Source organism: Oncorhynchus nerka, linkage group LG2 (assembly GCF_034236695.1).
Source record: "Oncorhynchus nerka isolate Pitt River linkage group LG2, Oner_Uvic_2.0, whole genome shotgun sequence".
Taxonomy (NCBI): Eukaryota; Metazoa; Chordata; class Actinopteri; order Salmoniformes; family Salmonidae; genus Oncorhynchus; species Oncorhynchus nerka.
Window position 1 is genome coordinate 32893940 of NC_088397.1, and position 20321 is coordinate 32914260.

General features: G+C 45.2%; 1 protein-coding gene across 2 annotated transcripts in view; it reads left to right on the forward strand.

The window, feature by feature from the left end:
- The first annotated feature begins 8823 nt into the window (after positions 1–8823).
- Positions 8824–20321, forward strand: part of n6amt1 (N-6 adenine-specific DNA methyltransferase 1) — a 41468-nt gene continuing 29970 nt past the window's right edge. Inside the window, exon 1 of one of the 2 annotated variants that reach the window (XM_029668607.2) lies at positions 8824–9198. The gene's annotated coding sequence lies outside the window, so the exon portion shown is untranslated. The remainder of the gene's footprint in view (positions 9199–20321) is intronic. The other variant, XM_029668597.2, reaches the window with a different exon arrangement.

Genomic DNA, 20321 nt, shown 5'->3' on the forward strand with positions numbered 1-20321 from the left:
GGAGGGAGAGAGACAGAGAGAGAGTAGGAGTGAGAGGGGAAGACAGACCGCCCTGAGCAGCATTGGGAGTGAGGAAGGGAGAGAGAGCGATAGAGAGAGAGAGAGATGGGTCACAGGACTTACAGTAACATGCTCTGAATAGCACGTCTGTCAAAACAGAACTGGAAGGCCTGGAACTACACATGTCTTCATGTCCTTCACACGCAAATAGCTGTGTGTGGGGTGCTGGGAGCCTGGGTAGACTTAGTTAAATCTTTTTTTTAATGCGTTGCTGGCAGATGATTGTTTACCTTTCAGGTCTGCTTTTTACAGTAAGGAGTAAGTACAGTGTCTGGACAGAAACGGGAGTGTTAGAAAGCCTTGTAAGGACCCCTCTAAGCATTAAGGGCCCTATACTGCCTGTCCAAAACTGTACTACTCCATACCACAATCATTCTGTCTATGATTGTTAGTTAAGTCATAATTGTAAAAGACAATGTGTTCTCAATGACTTAACTGTTTAAATAAATGCAAAATAAATAAAAGTAGTATGTCTCTTTAAAAAAGTGAGGCCTGGTACAGTATGTTTTCAGAAGTATGTCACTGAAATGGATTTCAAATTCGATCAGATCAGTTTTTATTTAGTCACACAAATGTTTGGGAGGAGATTTGGTTTCTCTGTTTTGAAATCGGGCCCTTCTAAAAAACTAGGTATCGGAAAAATCCCCCTCCACTTGTCTTAGCCAGGAAACTTTTTCTTTCTGAGCCGAAGCCGGGGGAATGTCGGACTCATTTTTATTTTATGGTGCACTGAGAGGCTATTTGGCTTAGCAGACAGCCCTTATCCACAGTGACTTACGATGCTTATGGCTGGAACTCCCGGCTGGGGAGTGACAGGTCCATTCAACTCACTGACCACTCTGGGGAACATGGGAAGTGTTGCCAGCGTTGACACAGTGTGTCACGTGGAGCATAACAGGTGAACCCAAGAGCAGACTCGGACGAGGAGACTGGGATAAGGTAACCAAGGTATTTATTGAAACACGGGGGGGAAGATTGAGTGCAGGTCAGGGGAAGCCCGGACGGGTTGCTAGAAACCAGGTGCGGAGGCTGAGGCTGGAGCGAGAGGTGTGGGGACAGGGTAAGCAGGTCCGGAGGGGAATCCAAGGGAGGGTATAGTGGGGAATCCAGGACAGAGTAGCAGGACTGACGAGAAGTCGGACTGGAGACAGGCATAAGAGTCAGAGCGGGCAGAACTGTAGTGGAGAGGAAAACAGGCACAACAGGAACAAACGGGTAGAAACATGGACTGACTGGGCAGAGATTACGATCTGGCAGTGTGGAAGTGGCAGGACTGAGTATTTGTAGAGGTCTTGATTATGGAACAGGTTGCAGCTAGTGGGGATCTGCTCTGACCTCAGCACACCTGTCCCCGCCCATACAATCACACACACACACACACACACACACACACACACACACACAGAGAGGGGAGAGAGCACTGGGGGAGTGGCGGCTAGTCAAGGAAACACCGGATGAGCACTAGAGGGTGTGGCAGGAGAAGATATGACACTGTGTGTGTGTGTGTGTGGTGTGTGTGCGGGCCTGAGAGTAACAGTTTTGGAAAGAGTGTGTGTTGCTGTCAAAGTACATGGGTGGGTGTGTGTGTAGGTGGGAGGATAAAATACGAAGGCAGGTGAGACATTTATCATTGGGCCTCAGTGAGTCAAATATCTGAAAATCCCCTCTCACATTGATGGAATTACGGAAACTGTTTTCCCAGCAATCCTACAGACTGGGTAAAAACTTTTGGAAAATGACTCTGCTAGTGTTTTTCCAAATCACTCATGAAGATGAGTGGGATGTGATTGGTTATTTGTCAAGAGCAACTCAAGAGTCTCATAACTACAGTGTGTGGTTTGCTGATATAGAAACAGATTTGGGTCATTAGGTCAACGGCCCTGATTTCCAAACTCATTTTCGGGAACCTCCTACATATACTGTAACTGAATCACTTTTTGTCACCCTTTTTCAGAGGGTAAGAAATGTGTGTGTGTTTTTCTGTATTCCTTTTTAATGGCACATCTCCATCCGACCGGTGGTCTTTGCTATAGTATGACAATGAAGGGGCTTTCCGTAATCAACAGGGGAGGTGAGAAATTGCACGGGTCCTGCAGTCGACTCCTGCACCATCAAAACATTGGGTAAAGAAACCAAAACAACGATGGCCGCCACTCTAACAAGCTGTGACCTGAGGCCGGGTCTGTGTGTGAGCCTCGTGAGGATAAGGGATGTGGGGCAATGGGAAGAGGGAGGGGGGATGGAGGGGGGATGGAGGGAGGGAGGGATTGGGTGGGATTTGGGACGCTGGAAAACGGGAGAGGAGATGGGGGCACATGTTTGTAGTCAATGGGGTTAAAGGAGGGGGAGGCAAAGTGGGAGGGGGGTTTGCCACAAATTTTGATCCTCAAACAAGCCCTGTCTGGGCAAGGTAGCTAGGCCCTTCTGCTCGCTTCCCGCTACGTTGCTCTTCCAAAACTAGGTCAGAGTTTTATTATGTTTAATTATGTTTAGTGAAGACAGTGTGTTAAGACAGTGTGCAGTCCCCCTCGGCCAGGCTACACGATTAGACAAACAAGCCTTGCTCTGATACCCGGCCATGTCTGTGTACTCAAGTTGACTTACAGTACTTATTTCATATACTTACACATGCCCAGGATACAATACACAAACAGTCTATTAACTGTGCATATTCACTGTATCTAAAACTACATCTAATAGGCCTACATGCACATAAAACACGATTTACTCACCGCTTCCGAACATACTACTCACCAATGTCCAGTCTCTTGACAACAAGGTAGATGAAATCCGAGCAAGGGTTGCCTTCCAGAGAGACATCGGATATTTTAACGTTCTTTGTTTCACGGAATTATGGCTCACCCGGGATACGTCATCAGAGTCGGTACAGCCACCTGGTTTCTTCACGCATCGCACCGACAGAAACAAAGATCTCTCTGGTAAGAAGAAGGGCGGGGGTGTATGCCTTATGATTAACGAGACGTGGTGTGATCATAACAACATACAGGAACTCAAGTCCTTTTGTTCACCTGACCTAGAATTCCTTACAATCAAAAGTCAACCGCATTATCAACCAAGAGAATTCTCTTCGATCATAATCACAGTCGTGTATATCCCCCCAAGCAGACACATCGACGGCCCTGAAAAAACTTTTTGACTGTATGTAAACTGGAAACCACATATCCTGAGGCTGCATTTATTGTAGCTGGGGATTTTAACAAGGCTAATCTGAAAACAAGACTCCCAAATTTTATCAGCATATCGAATGCTGGGCTGGCAAAACCCTGGATCATTGTTATACTAACTTCTGCGTAGCATACAAAGCCCATCCCCACCCTCCTTTCGAAAAATCTGACCACGACTCCATTTTGTTGCTGCTAGCCTACAGACAGAAACTAAAACAGGAAGCGCCCGTGCTCAGGTGTGTTCAACGCTGGTCGGACCAATCGGATTCCACGCTTCAAGATTGCTTCGATCACGTGGACTGGGATATGTTCTGCATAGTGTCGGACAATAACATTGATGCAAACGCTGATTCGGTGAGCGAGTTTATTAGCAAGTACATCGGTGCTGTTGTACCCACAGCGTCTATTAAAACCTTCCCCAACCAGAAACTGTGGATTGATGGCAGCATTCGGGCAAAACTGAAAGCACGAACCACTGCTTTTAATCAGGGCAAGGTGACCGGAAACATGACCGAATACAAACAGTGTAGCTATTCCCTCCGCAAGGCAATCAAACAAGTTAAGCGTCAGTATAGAGACAAAGTAGAGTCGCAATTAAACGGGTTAGACACGAGAGGTATGTGGCAGCTCGCTTTGAGGACAATACAGTGCCACTGACACGGCCCGCTACCAAAATCTGCGGGCTTTCCTTCACTGCAGCGAACATGAGTAAAACATTTAAACGTGTTAACCCTCGCAAGGCTGCCGGCCCAGACGGCATCCCCAGCCGCGTCCTCAGAGCATGCCAGACCAGCTGGCTGGTACGTTTACGGACATATTCAATCAATCCCTATCCCAGTCTGCTGTTCCCACATGCTTCAAGAGGGCCACCATTGTTTCTGTTCCCAGGAAAGCTAAGGTAACTGAGCTAAATGACTACCGCCCCGTAGCACTCACTTCCTTCATCATGAAGTGCTTTGAGAAACTTGTCAAGGACCATATCACCTCCACCTTACCTGACACCCTAGACCCACTCCAATTTGCTTACCCCCTCAATAGGTCCACAGACGACGCAATCACAATCACACTGCACACTGCCTTAACCCATCTGGACAAGAGGAATACCTATGTAAGAATGCTGTTCATCAACTACAGCTCAGCATTTAAAACCATAGTACCCTGGGTCTCGACCCCGCCCGGTGCAACTGGGTCCTGGACTTCCTGACGGGCCGTCCCCAGGTGGTGAGTGTAGGAAAGAACATCTCCACCCCGCTGATCCTCAATACTGGGGCCCCACAAGGGTGTCTCAGCCCCCTCCAGTACTCCCTATAACCATGACTGCGTGGCCATGCATGCCTCCAACTCAATCATCAAGTTTGCAGACGACACTACAGTGGTAGGCTTGATTACCAACAACGACTTGACGGCCTACAGGGAGGAGGTGAAGGCCCTCGGAGTGTGGTGTAAGGAAAATAACCTCACACTCAATGTCAACAAAACAAAGGAGATGATCGTGGACTTCAGGAAACAGCAGCGGGAGCAGCCCCCTATCCACATCGACGGAACAGCAGTGGAGAAGGTGGAAAGTTTTAAGTTCCTCGGCGTACACATCACGGACAGACTGAAATGGTCCACTCACATAGACAGCATGGTGAAGAAGGCGCAGCAGCGCCTCTTCAACCTCAGGAGGCTGAAGAAATGTGTCTTGTCACCAAAAAACACTCACAAACTTTAACAGATGCACAATCGAGAGCATCCTATCAGGCTGTATCACCATCTGGTATGGCAACTGCTCCGCCCACAACCATAAGGCTCTCCAGAGGGTAGTGAGGTCTGCACAATGCATCACCAGGGGCAAACTACCTGCCCTCCAGGAAACCTACACCACCCGATGTCACAGGAAGGCCAAAACGATCATCAAAGACAACAACCACCCGAGCCACTGCCTGTTCACCCCGCTATCATCCAGAAGGCGAGGTCAGTACAGCTGCATCAAAGCTGGGCCCGAGAGACTGAAAAACAGCTTCTATCTCAAGGCCATCAGACTGTTCAACAGCCATCACTAACATTGAGTGGCTGCTGCCAACATACTGACTCAAATCTCTAGCCACTTTAATAATCAAAAATGTATGTAATAAATGTATCACTAGCCACTTTAAACAATACCACTTTATATAATGTTTACATATCCTACATTACTCATCTCATATGTATATACTGTACCCTATTCCATCTACTGCATCTTGCCTATGCCGTTCGTCCATCGCTAATTCATTCATCTTTATATACATATTCATCCCTTTACATTCATCCCTTTTGTGTGTATAAAATAGTTGTGAAATTGTTAGATTACTTGTTAGATATTACTGCACGGTCGGAACTGGATGCCCAAGCATTTCGCTACACTCGCATTAACATCTGCTAGCCATGTGTATGTGGCCAATACAATGTGATTTGATTTGTTACTGCTGCAGCCTGAACGAATTCTCCTTGTAATCATAGCGGAATTCGTTATCATTTAGAGACCATCGGGTCAGACAGTTTTGGGTCTATACTTGTCCATCGTTTTGCCTCCTCCAGACTCGGGTCCAGACAAAAGGTATACACTTGCTCACTTCCCCTTGATGATTTGAAAGGACTGGAATAAGATTTATGGATCAAAATCCCTTTAGCAGCTGATGCCTACACCAATGTTTTGAGATGTATGGGGAGTAGTGTACAAGTGCACACTACAGAGAAAGGACACATTAAGGGGATCCAAGTGTTGTTGGTTGATCAGTTCAGTTCGAAGAGAAATATAGACAAGGGAATTAAGCAAAATATTTCAGCAACAATATACAACAACAAAACACAGATTTCACAATTTGATTAAAATGAGTTCCTGATTAGTCTTCTGATTGTATCTCTTATCTATCATCAATCATTTGTGAGTTTAAAAGGCTGCTTCGACCCCTCTACATTTTCCATCATTGCTTCATCATTGTGTGTGTGTGTGTGTGTGTGTGTGTGTGTGTGTGCACTGGAACTTGTTTACCAAAACTCCTCAAAAAAATCCCAGTCGTGGTCCAATTTCCTCATGCGTTAGATTACCGTAACATTGGACGTCAGACGAGTCAAACACCGAGTCGAATTTCAGCAACACGTTGCACCATCTTGGTCTGGATGAGTCCCTCCGCTGAATATTGAATTAAAGCAAAACAGTAAATCTCTTGGAAGAGGACACACACTTAAGGGACGGACTTTACAGCCTGACTGCATGGAACCGCAAATGAGCCTCAGCTGCTGCTGCTGCTGCAGTGTCTACAGACAGTAGAGAGTCGTGTGTGTGTGTGGTGGCGTTGTGGTGGGCCATGGCATGTGGTGGTTGGCGTGGTAGCCGTTGGCGTGGGGAGCACTGGCCGCAGCCTTGTGTTTATGGGCTGTTTCTATGGCGGGCTCACTACAGCCATGCCAGATACACACCACAGGCCTGATGAGCCGATCCCTGTGACACATTCGGATCAGCTCTGTGCCACCTCCGGAAATCACAGGCTATACCAGCAGAACCATGAGCCATGGAAAATCCCCAATCCTGACCTACTACGACATTATACACCCCCAAAATACTTACTCTCTCGGAGGCACACACATGCTCGCACACACACTGAAGCGAATGCACACACTCACACACAGGCACGCTGGCTGGCAGTCATTCATCCTGTTCACAACGGTATCAGATAACGATTAAAACTCCCATCAGCTCTTCCAGGTAGTGATGCCTTCATATAAATGGAGGCTAGTGTTACAAAACACCAGCCTGCTTTCAGACCAAATGGCCAAACGACCAGCAGCACTGCCAAGCCTTGGTACAGAGTGACCGTGATACTCTTAACGTGTGGACTGTGTTGCGTATATTGTAGCTGGCTGGGTCTGCATCCCAAATTTCACCCTATTCCCTTAGTGACAGTACTTTTGACCAGAGCCCTCCCAGCTAGCACATTTGGGCCCTTGGCAGTTGTTGGAACGTATGGTTTTGGTTTCACATAGGTTGTGGGAACAAAGTCATATGTTTCCTGACAGGTAAAACTGAACGTTTTTTTTAAACGTTCTGAGAACAGAAGTGAAAATGTTTGCAGAGAGGTTCTGAGAACGTTTTACTTTGGTTCCTTGAAAGTTTTCCTGGGAGGTTTTATTAATGCTCTTAGAACGGAAATTATAGGTTATTTGGAGGTTTTTTAATAACTTCCTTAAAACTTTCACAGAATGTTTCAATAAGGCTTTTATTAACACTTTTAGATTATTTTGGGCTAACTTTTTTGAATCCGTTAATCATGCCAAACATTTATTTTTCATTGTGACAGTGAGATTCAAACCTATAATCTTCTTTTTCTCTATCCATGGAATTAGTTCACTGCACCACCTGGATGGCGCTAGCGTATCATGTTTTTTAATGCATACAAAGCTGTTATTTTTAGTATATTCAAACACTCCATTTCAAAGGAAACAAGCACTCATTAAGATTAGGTGTGGCCAATTAGTGGGCACTGCCATCACACCTGAACACACTTAACAAGATGGAGGATAGAGAGAGTTTAATCGATTCTGAGAACAAAATGTATATTTTTTTGTAATTAACATTCTTAGAACGTTCTCTGAATGTTACTAAAGTTTTCTTGTAGTTTTTATGAAAAGTTTTCACGTTCTTGGAACAATTTGAGAACATGACTTAATAGAACCATAAGGAAACCTGTAGAAAATGTTATGAATGAAGTACCAAAATTTAAATAAAATCTAAAGTATTTATTAAGGCCTTTTTACATCAGCAGATGTCACACAGTGCTTATACAGAATCATGCCTAAAACCCCAAACAGCAAGCAATGCAGATGTAGAAGCACGGTGGCTAGGAAAAACTAGAAAGGCAGGAACCTAGGAAGAAACCTAGAGAGGAATCAGGCTCTGAGGGGTGGCCAGTCCTCTTCTGGCTGTGCCAGGTGGAGATTATAAGACTACATGGCCATTAAGGCCAGTTTGTTCTTCAAGATGTTCAAATATTCATAGATGATCAGCAGGGTCAAATAATAATCACAGTGCTTGTAGAGGGTGCAACAGGTCAGTACCTAAGGAGTAAATGTCCGTTTACTTTTCATAGCCGAACATTCAGAGGTCGGGACAGAAGGTGCGGTAGCGAGAGAGAGCGAGAGAAAAAGCGAGAGCGAGAGCAAGTGAGAGTCGAAAACAGCAGATCCGGGACAAGGTAGCACGTCCGGTGAACGGGTCAGGGTTCCATAGCTACAGGCACAAGAGTTGAAACTGGAGCAGCAGCACAATCAGGTGGACTTAGGGACAGCCAGGGGTCATCAGGCCCAGGTAGTCCTGGCATTGGCCTAGGGCTCAGGTTCCCCCAGGAGGGGAGGGAGAGGGAGAGAGACAGAATTAGAGGGACCCTACTTAAAATTACACAGGACACCAGATAATTACACCAGATATAACGAACTGAACCTAGCCCCCCGGCACATAGACTATTGCAGCATAGATACTGGAGAATGAGACGGGTGGTGGGGTGGTGGGGTGGGGGGGGGGGGGGGGGGACACTGTGGCCCCGTCCAACGATACCCCAGGACAGGGAAATCCAGGCATGATATAACCCGATGCACTTTGCCAAAGCACAGCCCCAACACCACTAGAGGGATATCAACAGAACACCAACTTAGTACGCTGAGAGAAGGCTGAGTGTAGCACATGAAGATCTCCTCCACCACACAAGCCCGAGAGGGCGCAAAACCGCTGATGTGTGGGAGCCTGAGGAGCCAGTTGAGGCGCGGGAGCCTGGTGAGCCGGCTAAAGTATTGAAATACCAACTGTATTTTCTTTTCTTTGTCAGGTTGTGCTGAGAATGTTCCAAAGCCAAGCAACTATCCTGCACCATTCCCAAAGGTTGTGGGATCAATAACCATAGGACAACCACACGCTCACCAAACATAATTTGCTAGCTGGGTAAGAGTGAAGTTTTATCATATCGTATCATATAGATACCTTTATCCCCAATATGATCCATCTCATAGGTCTAATAGGAATCTGACCTCATTTATACGGCAGGACTTTTTCATTCAAAATAGTTAACAGGGGTATACAGTAAGTCTACAATATGATTTTTAGTGCAGTGAAACAGCGTGTTTACATTAAAGCTTACACTGTAAGTATTGTGTTGTCGAGTCCATATAGAAGAAAGCCATGTTTGACTTATCCTTGACACCCAGGTCGTGGTTTGTGTTGAATGGTGAGAGACTTGGTGGTATCCATTTAAGTATCTTAGCATTTATCACTGAGGTGGTTGGGACCTGATGAGAAAGGGAGAGGAAGGGCTGACGATATGTGTGAACTGTTCTTTACCGGGACTTTTTGTCACTGTCCATCTGTGGAGCCCAAACCTGGTGAGTGTGCACTGTCCAGATGGTCCAACTGTTGCACATCTGGAGTAGGTCTGGTAGTGGTTAAATGCAAACACACACACACCCACACACACTCTCAGATACAGGACTCCCAGACCATGAGTAACATGATTCTCTGGTCTGATGAAACCAAGATTGAACTCTTTGGCTTGAATGCCATATGTCACACCTGGAGGAAACATGGTGGTGGCAGCATCATGCTGTGGGGATGTTTTTCAGCGGCAGGGAGACTAGTCAGGATCGAGGAAAGATGAACGGAACAACCTAACAAAGTACAGAGAGATCTTTACTGAAAATCTGCTCCAGAGCGCTCAGGACCTCAAACTGGGCGCTCAGGACCCTAAGCACACAGCCAAGACAACACAGGAGTCCTTGAGAGGCCCAGCAGGAGCCTGGACTTGAACCCGATCGAACATCTCTGGAGAGACCTGAAAATAGCTGTGGAGCGACGCTCCCCATCCAACCTTACAGAGCTTGAGAGGATCTGCAGAGAAGAATGGGAGGAACTCCCCAAATACAGGTGTGACAAGCTTGTAGGGTCATACCCAAGAAGACTCGAAGCTGTAATCGCTGCCGAAGGTGCTTCAATAAAGTAATGAGTAAAGGGTCTGAATACTAATGTAAATGTTGTATTTCTGTTTTTTATTAGTAATACACATTTGCAAAAATGTCCAAAAAGCTGTTTTTGTTTGGTCATTATGGGGTATTAAAATCTCCTTTCAGACTCACACTAAGCATCTCCAATCCAAACTTAAATCTAGAATCGGCTTCCTATTTTGCAACAAAGCATCCTTCACTCATGCTGCCAAACATACCCTCGTAAAACTGACTATCCAACCAATCCCTGACTTCGGCGATGTCATTTACAAAATAGCCTCCAACACTCTACTCAGCAAATTGGATGCAGTCTATCACAGAGCCATCCGTTTTGTCACCAAATCCCCATATACTACCCAACACTGCGACCTGTATGCTCTCGTTGGCTGGCTCTCGCTTCATATTCGTCACCAAACCCACTGGCTCCAGGTCATCTATAAGTCTTTTCTGGGTAAATCCCCGCCTTATAACAGCTCACTGGTCACCATAGCAACACACACCCGTAGCACGCGCTCCGGCAGATATATTTCACTGGTCACCTCCAAAGCCAATTCTTCCTTTGACCGCCTTTCCTTCCAGTTCTCTGCTGCCAATGACTGGAACAAACTGCAAAAATCACGGAAGCTGGAAACTCATATCTCCCTCACTAACTTTAAGCACCAGCTGTCAGAGCAGCTCACAGATCACTGCATCTGTACATAGCCCATCTGTAAATAGCCCATCCAACTACCTCATCCTCATACTTTTATTTATTTAATTTATTTTGCTGCTTTGCACCCCAGTACTTGCACACTCATCTTCTGCACATCTATCACTCCAGTGTTTAATTGCTATATTGTAATTATTTCGCCACTACGACCTATTTATTGCCTTACCTCCCTTATCCTACCTCATTTGCATACACTGTATATAGACTTTTTCTATTGTATTATTGACTGTATGTTTGTTTATTCCATGTGTAACTCTGTGTTGTTTGTGTCGCACTGCTTTGCTTTATCTTGGTCAGGTCGCAGTTGTAAATGAGAACTTGTTCTCAACTGGCCTACCTGGTTAAATAAAGGTGAAATAAATAAATACAAATAAAAGTATTGTGTCTAGATTGATGAGGGGGGGGAACAATTTAATACATTTTAGAAAAAGACTGTAACGTAACAAAATGTGTAAAAAGTCAACAGGTCTGAATACTTTCAGAATGTATTGTACATAGATACATGCACACATGGACGCGCATGACGCACACATACAGATATATAGATTCAAATACATTATGATTTATGTTCTTAAAAGCGCACACACACATTAAATGTGTCTCCCATATGCATATACATTTTAAAAAATACACACTTGCAAATGAAAATACACACTTCCCCACTCCTCCTTCTCACCCCCCTCTCCCGCTCCTCCAATTTACAGTCATCCTTCCAGACAAGAGAAGCCCATTAGCCCAGCTTCAGTGACCCACCAACACTTTCCCTCTCCCTCTCCATCCCCTTTCCATATTTTTCCCTTCACCAATCCTCTCCTTCTCCCACATACAGCCCAGGCAGTGTATGACAGCCAAGAGGCCAGGGTTCCGCTCTAGGCGGTTTTGAGCACGGCTTTGACTGCTCCTACAGGTCTGCTTCGGTACTTCAGTTTAACTGACACCCAGCCCGCAAAGAACATCTCCATAGACGGCCACATAGAGAAGTCAGACCCCGAAAACTTCTAATAAGACACTTAAGACATCACCGTTGCGCACAAAACATCCCATTGAATTATTCAAATAGTTGTTTCTGAGGCCAAAAAATTCCATCACTCACAGCCGAAGATACAGTATTGAGATTGTATATTTTTAACCATGTCTGCCATGTTTTTGGATGACGTTGTCGCTGCTGCACTGCTCCCTGTGCACACTGACTGCTAGTGCACATGTGATGTTGGTCCATATAACCGGATGCAACCCAGATATAGACGGTCCATCAGTGTATGTGAACTTGAGTAGGTTACCTTGAATGCGGTCTCCAGTTGTTGATACAGTATACCAGTGATGGCGGCTCCATCCCAAGTGAGTGAAACACTTGGCAGTGGCTCAAAAGTGTGGTTAGACCAGGCTAAACACGTTATCCGAAACCCTCCTCTCCCCTAGCTACACCCGTGAGTGCATTTGGGCAGTGTGGAAAGTGAATGCTGATGTTATAGGGGAAGGTCTGATACTTAAGTTCAGAGTAAGAGACTGTTGGAGTTTGATACATTCTTGATACAGAGACTACATATTCGGTTCTACTGCAGCGCAGAGGCAGACAGATTGAAAGACAGACACATACCGTGAGAGAAACGACACAGACACACACCCCACCGCTGACAGCCAGGCCACACTCCCCACCCACTCTACCCACCCACACCATTGCCTGTCAGCGTGTGTAATCATCTAGAAAGGAACAAACACAGGAGAGTGAAAGAAGTGGTGAGGGGAATTCATCAAATCTCCAGGCCGGCCTCCCGAGTGGCGCAGCGAGACAGCTCACAATTAGGGGAGGGTTTGGTTAGGGGAGGGTTTGGCCGGCCGGCCGGGATGTCCTTGTCCCATCGCTCTCTAGCGACTCCTTGTGGCGGGCCGGGCACAATGCACACTGACTTTGGTTGCCACCTGTATGGTATGTTTCCTCTGACACACTGGTGCGGCTAGCTTCCGGGTTAAGCGAGCAGTGTGTCAAGAAGTAGAGCGGCTTGGCAGGGTCGTGTTTCGGAGGATGCATGGCTCTCGGCCTTCGCCTCTCCCAAGTCCGTATGGGAGTTGCAGCGATGGGACAAGACTGTAACTATCAATTGGATATCATGAAATTGGGGAGAAAAGGAGTCAAAAAAATTATAATCTCCAGCCCGGAGACACACGTCTTTCCCAAAACCACCTTACCATACTACTCTCAGCTCTCCAGAAGGAATGCAAAAATAACTTTGGGTGCTTTTCAAACCATTCTTGGTACTCTTTCCCCCCACAGCCTGACAATTCCTTTAATTGTTTTCCCTTGGCCAGAGTAGGGCTTCTTTGAACCTCCAGAGTAGGATTAAGGCCTAAATGCAGAAACTCGCTTGCTGGATTCTGGATCCTCCATATACTGTACTTAGGGGAATGATTGATCATTGGGACACAAACACCAGCATGCCACCTGCGGGCACACATACACTCGCAAATGCATGCACACATACAGTGCATACACATGCCAATCCCTGTTGCAGTACACGCAAATGCACATTCTACACATATGTGCGCACACATGCATGCGCATGTACACACACACACACACACAAACACACACTTCCTAGAGGCCTGAGGTTTGTCAGGTGACACCATCATAAATCAGTAGTGTATGACATCTCTCTGAGACCGGGGACCATGAGAGAGATTAGCTATCTCCCATGTCCAAAGTCACAAAGCCAGAAACACTGCTCCTACATGCAAATGTTTTGCTCCCCGGGGGAGACATTGGCGTGTGTGTGTGCATGCGTGCGTGCGTGAATGAGACGTTTTTATAAGCCTGCTCCTATTCTTGGCACTGGGTGGTCACACAGGAGTTGTAGAGGCAGAGGAAAGCAGAGAAAGACTCCCCTCTCTCCTTGTCTCTTTCAGTTTGAACATCGATGGCTCGCATGTTTACTTTGGTAGGGCTGACTCTGTTGCGCAGCGGGACACTGCTCTCGCCATATTGACGTCACCATCGTTTTCCTCCTGAGAGAGTATAGGCAGAAATAGCCGATCCCTCTGCGCCGGGACCCCGACACGTCAGCAAAATCGAACAGGTCCATCTTCATGTCTAACAGTGTCCGCTCAGAGTAGAATGAATGGTAAGACCCGATATTCACAAGTCCAGAAGTACAGTATATACAGATCTTGAGTGGCGCAGTGGTCTTAGGCACTGCATCTCAGTGCTAGAGGCGTCACTACAGTCCCGGGTTCGATCTCAGGCTGTATCACAACCGGCTGTGATCGGGAGTCCCATAGGGCGGCACACAATTGGCCCAGGGTCGTCCAGGTTAGGGGAGGGTTTGGGTGGGGTAGGCCGTCATTGTAAATACAAACTTCTTCTTAACTGACTTGCCTTGTTAAATAAAAGGTAAAATAAATACAGTAGGCAGTGCATGGATCACAGTTGATATTTGACTAGCAGATCCCTATTCCTAAGTTTAACTGTAACTGTTCCACATTTTGTTGTGTTAATCATTCAAAATACATTTTCAACTATCTACACACAATACCTCCGAATGACAAAGGGAAAACATGTTTTTAGAAATGATTGAACATTTATTGAAAATGAAACACAGAAATATCTCATTTGCCTAATTATTCACACCCCTTAGTCAATCATTTGTAGAAGCACCTTTGGCGTCGATTACAGCTTTGAGTCGTTTGGGTCTGTATAAGCGTTGCACATCTGGATTTGGGGATTTTTTTCCCCATTCTTCCTTGCAGATTTTCTCAAGCTCTGTTAATACAGTAGATGGGGAGCGGCGGTGAACAGCAATCTTCAAGTCTTTCCCAAGATTTTCAATAGGGATTAAAGTCTAGGCTTTGGCTGGTCCACTCAAGGACTTTCGCATTCTTGTTCTGAAGCCATTCCAGCATTGCTTTGGCTGTATGCTTGGGGTCATTGTCCTGTTGGAACATAAATCTTCACCCCAGTCTAAGGTCGTTTGCACTCTGAACAGGTTCTCATCAAGGATTTGCCTGTATTTGGCTTCATTCATTGTTCCCTCTGTCCTTACCAGTCTCGCAGTCCCTGCCGCTGAAAGGCATCCCCATAGCATGATGCTGCCACCACCATGCTTCACAGTAGAGGAGGTGGTAGATAAGTGATGAGATGTGCCTGGTTTTCTCTAGAGAAAACCAGGCACATCTCATCACTTATCTACCACCTCCTCTACATCGCTTTTTGCATTCAGGCCAAAAAGTAATTTCTTGGTCTCATTAGACCACAGACTTTTTTGCATTATGCTCTGAGAGTCTTTCACTTGCCTTTTTGAAAACTCCAGGAGTGCTGTCATGTGCCTTTTTCTCGGGAGTGGCTTCCGTCTGGCCACTCTCCCATAAAGCCCAGATTGTTGAAGTGCTGTAAAGACTGTTGTCCTTCTGGCAGGTTCCCCATCTCAGCCAAGGAACTCGGTAGTTCTGTCATAGTGGTCATTGGGTTCTTGGTCACCTCCCTGGCCAAGGTCCTTCTTGCTCGGTTGCTCAGTTTGGTCGAACGGTCTGCTCTTGGCAGAGTCTGGGTAGTTCCATATTTATTTTCTTCTCTCAATGATGTAGACCACTGTGCTCGTGGAAATGTTTAGCACTCCAGAAATTGTTTTACACCGTTCCCCAGATATATATATATGCCGGTCAAGCATCCACTACCCTGAGAATTTGATGCAAATAGATGCACAGACAGAATATTCAGTGCACATGTCCCCCCATGCAGGAATCGAACCCACAACCTTGGTGTTGCAAACAGCATGGTTTAACCAACTGCGTCCTCAGAACTAAGTCATAAGGCCCAGATTTGTTTTGCTGACCACACGGCCTAACCAGGAAAAACTCTGGTGGGGTCCTAGTCAACCATGCACCAAAGCAGGCAACCAACCTCCTGTAGGCTCACCAGCAAACCACTACCCTAGCAACACCTTGGCCGAACAGCAATGCTGCACAATACTTTGCCAGTGGCTCTTGACTAACTGCTAGTAACGGAGTCATCAGAATCACTATGAGTAAAGGCTCTGAATTTTGGTCACCAAACCATTAGCCTAGCAACACTTTGACTGTGCAGCTATGCTAAGCTATTACACTGTCTCTTGGCTAATTGCTAACTGCGCCTCAGATCCGGTCATGGCTAGATGGGATGCAGCTTATGTCAAACTGAAGTCAAAAGTTGCATGTTCGGGGAGAATCTTTGCTTTTTAGCTAACCCTAATCTTTTTCCTAACCTTAACCCAATTATCTTAACCTGCTATGTTAATTCTCCTGACCTGCTGCCTAAGTTCTCCTAATCTGCTACAAAAAGTCACTTTTGTATACCATCTAGTCAAAACCCTTAGACCCAGGTCACCAGCAAATGCTAGACTACCTTCTCACAGTTACTCTTGGCTAACTGTTCCTTAGTTACTCACTCCTTACCCAGAAAATATTGGTGGGGGCCCAGTCAACCATACACCCAATCAGACAACCAACCTCCTTTAAGGTCATCAGCAAACTGCTAGCTTAGCAACACTTTGGCTGTATAGCAACTATGCTATCCTATTTCAATGGCTATTGGCTAACTGCTCCATGGTTCCTTACTAATTCTCTGCTTTTTTATGAGATGTAGCAAGCTAGCTAGTTGATAGCCTAGCAAAATATTAACAGTACAGCAACTATGCTATATTACCTCAAAGTGGCGCTCGGCTAACTGATCCTTGATTCCGCACTCCTTCCCAGAAAAACATGTGTGGGGTCCCAGTCAACCATACCCAAGCAGACAACTAAATTCCTTATAAGGTCACAAAATCCCTAGCCTAGCATCACTTTGGCTGTAGAGCAACTATTCTGTGTCTCTTGGCTAACTTCTAACTGCTTATTTAACCAACTGAGTCAACAGAACCACCATAAGTAAGGCTCTTTATCACCAAACCACTAGCCTAGCAACACTGTTCATATAGCAGCTATGCTACTTTATCCAGTGGAACTTGGCTAACTTATAACTCACTACTCCTTTCCTCACTATTTTCTTTTTCATGAGATGTAGCGGAGCTGCAGCGTCAGCGTGCTGCCTTAGCAGCCTGCCTGTAGTTCACTGGGGGCACATTTGGCCAACACATGTCCTCCCCTAGGGCCTTGTTCCTCGCTGGGCTGGGGTGAGGCTGGAACCCGAATCAACAGGACCACAGACCACAACAACATGGCAGCTCAGGCAAAGGGCTTTGGTCAGCAAAATACAACGTAAACCTACCTAACTACCCCATTCGTCTTCATCTAATGAAATACTGTCAATCTGCGTTGTGTTTGTGTGTGTGTTTGTGTGGGTGTACGGGTGTGCATGTTTACAGATGTAATATACACTAAGTATACAAAACATTAAGAACTCCTGCTCTTTCCATGACCAGATGAATCCAGGTGAAAAGCTATGATCCCTTATTGATGTCACCTGTTAAATCCACTTCAATCAGTGTAGATAAAGGGGTAGAGACAGGTTAAATAAGCTTTGGAACAATTGAATAAAATGATTGTGTACATTTGCCATTCAGAGGGTGAATGGGCAATACACGAGATTGGAGTGACTTTGAACGGGATATGGTAGTAGGTGCTAGGCACAACGGTTTGTGTTAAGAACTGCAACGCAGGCTGGGTTTTTCATTCTTAACAGTTTCCCGTGTGTATCAAGAATGGTCCACCACCCAAAGAACGTTCAGCCAACTTTACACAACTGTGGGAAGCATTGGAATCAACATGGGCCAGCATCCCTGTGGAACACTTACGAAACCTTGTACAGGCCATAGCCCAACGGATTGAGGCTGTTCTGAGGGCAAAAGGATGGAGGGGGGTGCAACTCAATATTAGGAACGTGTTCCTAATATGTGGTATACTCAGTTATGAGAGAGATCTACATGAGTCGTCTTGATTATGCAATCAAAACCTGATTAATGCTGGCGAACCACCTGAGTCTAGAGTCTGGCATGTGGACAGTCAATCGCGCTGACATTTAGATTGAGACACTGAACTGCAAGTGTGAGCATCTGGTTTCAAACCCGGGTCTAATGTATGCCAGAAGAGTGCATGATTAGCCTGTGAAGTCAAACAATATGGCCTTGGGCATTGTTCAGGAGCCAATGTAACTCTGCAGGTCTTATCCAAGGTTACTCGCCATGTATGTGTGGTCAACAAATCACCTGGAGACACCTATAAATCTTCACTCTTTACATGTTGTCATCTCTAATTGATGTTGTGGGCACAGCGAAATATTTTTCACCTTGTCGGCTCTGGTACATATTATTCCATGTGTGTGTGGGGAGTGGTGGTGGATTGTGTGTGTGTGTATCTGTGCGCACATCTTTGTGTGCTTGCACTCACGTGGGTGCACATATGTGTGTATCCTGTGTGTGGTAGTGTACCACAGCTCTGCCAATAAAATATTCTCATTGCTCCTGGCTCTCATCAGAGAAGGAATATTTAATTGTGTGTGTGTTTTAGGTACCATTTCCTCTCCTCCATTCTAAATTACACTCACAAGTAATGACTCAGCTTTTAATTGTAGCAGCCACAGTAACTTCTACTATTAAAATAACATGTGTTTGAAACAAGTATATGAATCTCCAAAAATGACTCATGATTAGAATAACTAACTTCAACACCTTCACTTCTAATTCCTGTGTCTTCAGCAATATCTGAAAATCCTATAACGACCTTGCAATTTCCTTTTCCATTCTCTGGTATCCTTTACTTTAGCAGTTTTGACTTTGATCACACTGTAACACTTTATATTAAGTTGTGGTGTAAAATGTGCCCACTGCCAACGGAAGACGTTTTCAATGATAGCGATATTTACTCTAATCAGATCCTTCTTAGAATTTGTGTCCCGAAATAGTAACCTACTAGTTATATTGAATACAGGCCTCAAATTGATCATGCATGTGCAACTGAGTTGTGTTGGTTAAATTCACTCAGGTTGAAATATCCCCACACTCCCGAATTGCTAGGTTTTCGGTGGAACAGCTGGCTAAGATGTATCAAGATGAAGGTCACTTGTGTTTCCAAGACAGAGGATCTGAAATCGACTCCCGGGTGAGCTCTTGTGGAAGGAAGCTATATACTGTTGCGCAGCAGAATGACGCTCGGTTTATTTGTTGATGTTATTAGGATCCCCATTTGCCGACAGTAATGTGTTAAAAAGTCCAACTTGTTCACATAGTCAACTTATACACAACACTGACACACACACTTACCCCACCAGACATTCCAACAGGGGTCTTTTCACTGTCCCCAGGTCCAGAACAAATTCAAGGAAACAAACAGTAATATACAGAGCCATGATTGCAAGGGAACTACCTTCCATCTCTATGGCGACAGCCAGTCTTACTGGGTTCCAACACATAAATCAAAAAGACTTGCGTTTAGTCACATAAAAATACTTCACAATTTAAAAAACATGAACATGTAGTGCGCATGTTTGTGCATCTATCAGATGCACATGCATGTCAGCACATACATACAACAAGTAGGTCGATAGGGGAGAGGCATTGTGCCGTGAGGTTTGCTGGTTACTTGCGCAATATTAGATGGAAGGGAGTTCAGTATATTACTGTTTGTTTCCTTGAATTTGTTCTGGACTGTGATAAGACCCCTGTTGGAATGTCTGGTGGGGTACGTGTGTGTGTCAGTGTTGTGTATAAATTGACTATGTAAACAATTAGGAATTTCTAACACATTACTGTTTCTTATAAAAAAAAACAAGAAGTGACCCAGTCAGTCTTTCCGCAACTCTTAGCCAAGAGAGATTGGCATGCAAAGTATTGATATTAGCCCTCTGATTACAATGTACATTAAAACTTGTGGCTCTGTTCTGTGCCAACTGCAGTTTAACTACAGTAGGTCCTTCTTTGCAGCACTTGACCATATGACTGGACAATAATAAAGATAAGATAAAACTAGAGCCTACTGGACTTGCTTTGTGGGGTGTGGTGTCAAAAAAGCAGAGCATTTCTTTATCATGGACAGACCTCTCCCCATCTTTACAACCATTAAATATATATATATGTTTTAACCATGACACTTTACAATCTAAGGTAACATTAAGTCATTTAGTTTCTTCAACTTGTTCAACAGCCACACCATTCATTACCAGATTCAGCTGAGGTCTAGAACTTAGAGAAATATTTGTACCAAATACAATGCTCTTAGCTTTTGAGATGTTCAGGACCAGTTTATTACTGGCCACCCATTCCAAAACTGACTGCGACTATTTGTTAAGGGCTTCAGTCACCTCATTAGCAGTGGTTGCTGATGAGTATATGGTTGAATCATCAGCATACATGTACACACAAGCTTTGTTTAATGCCAGTAGAGGGCCTAGAGAGCTTCCCTGT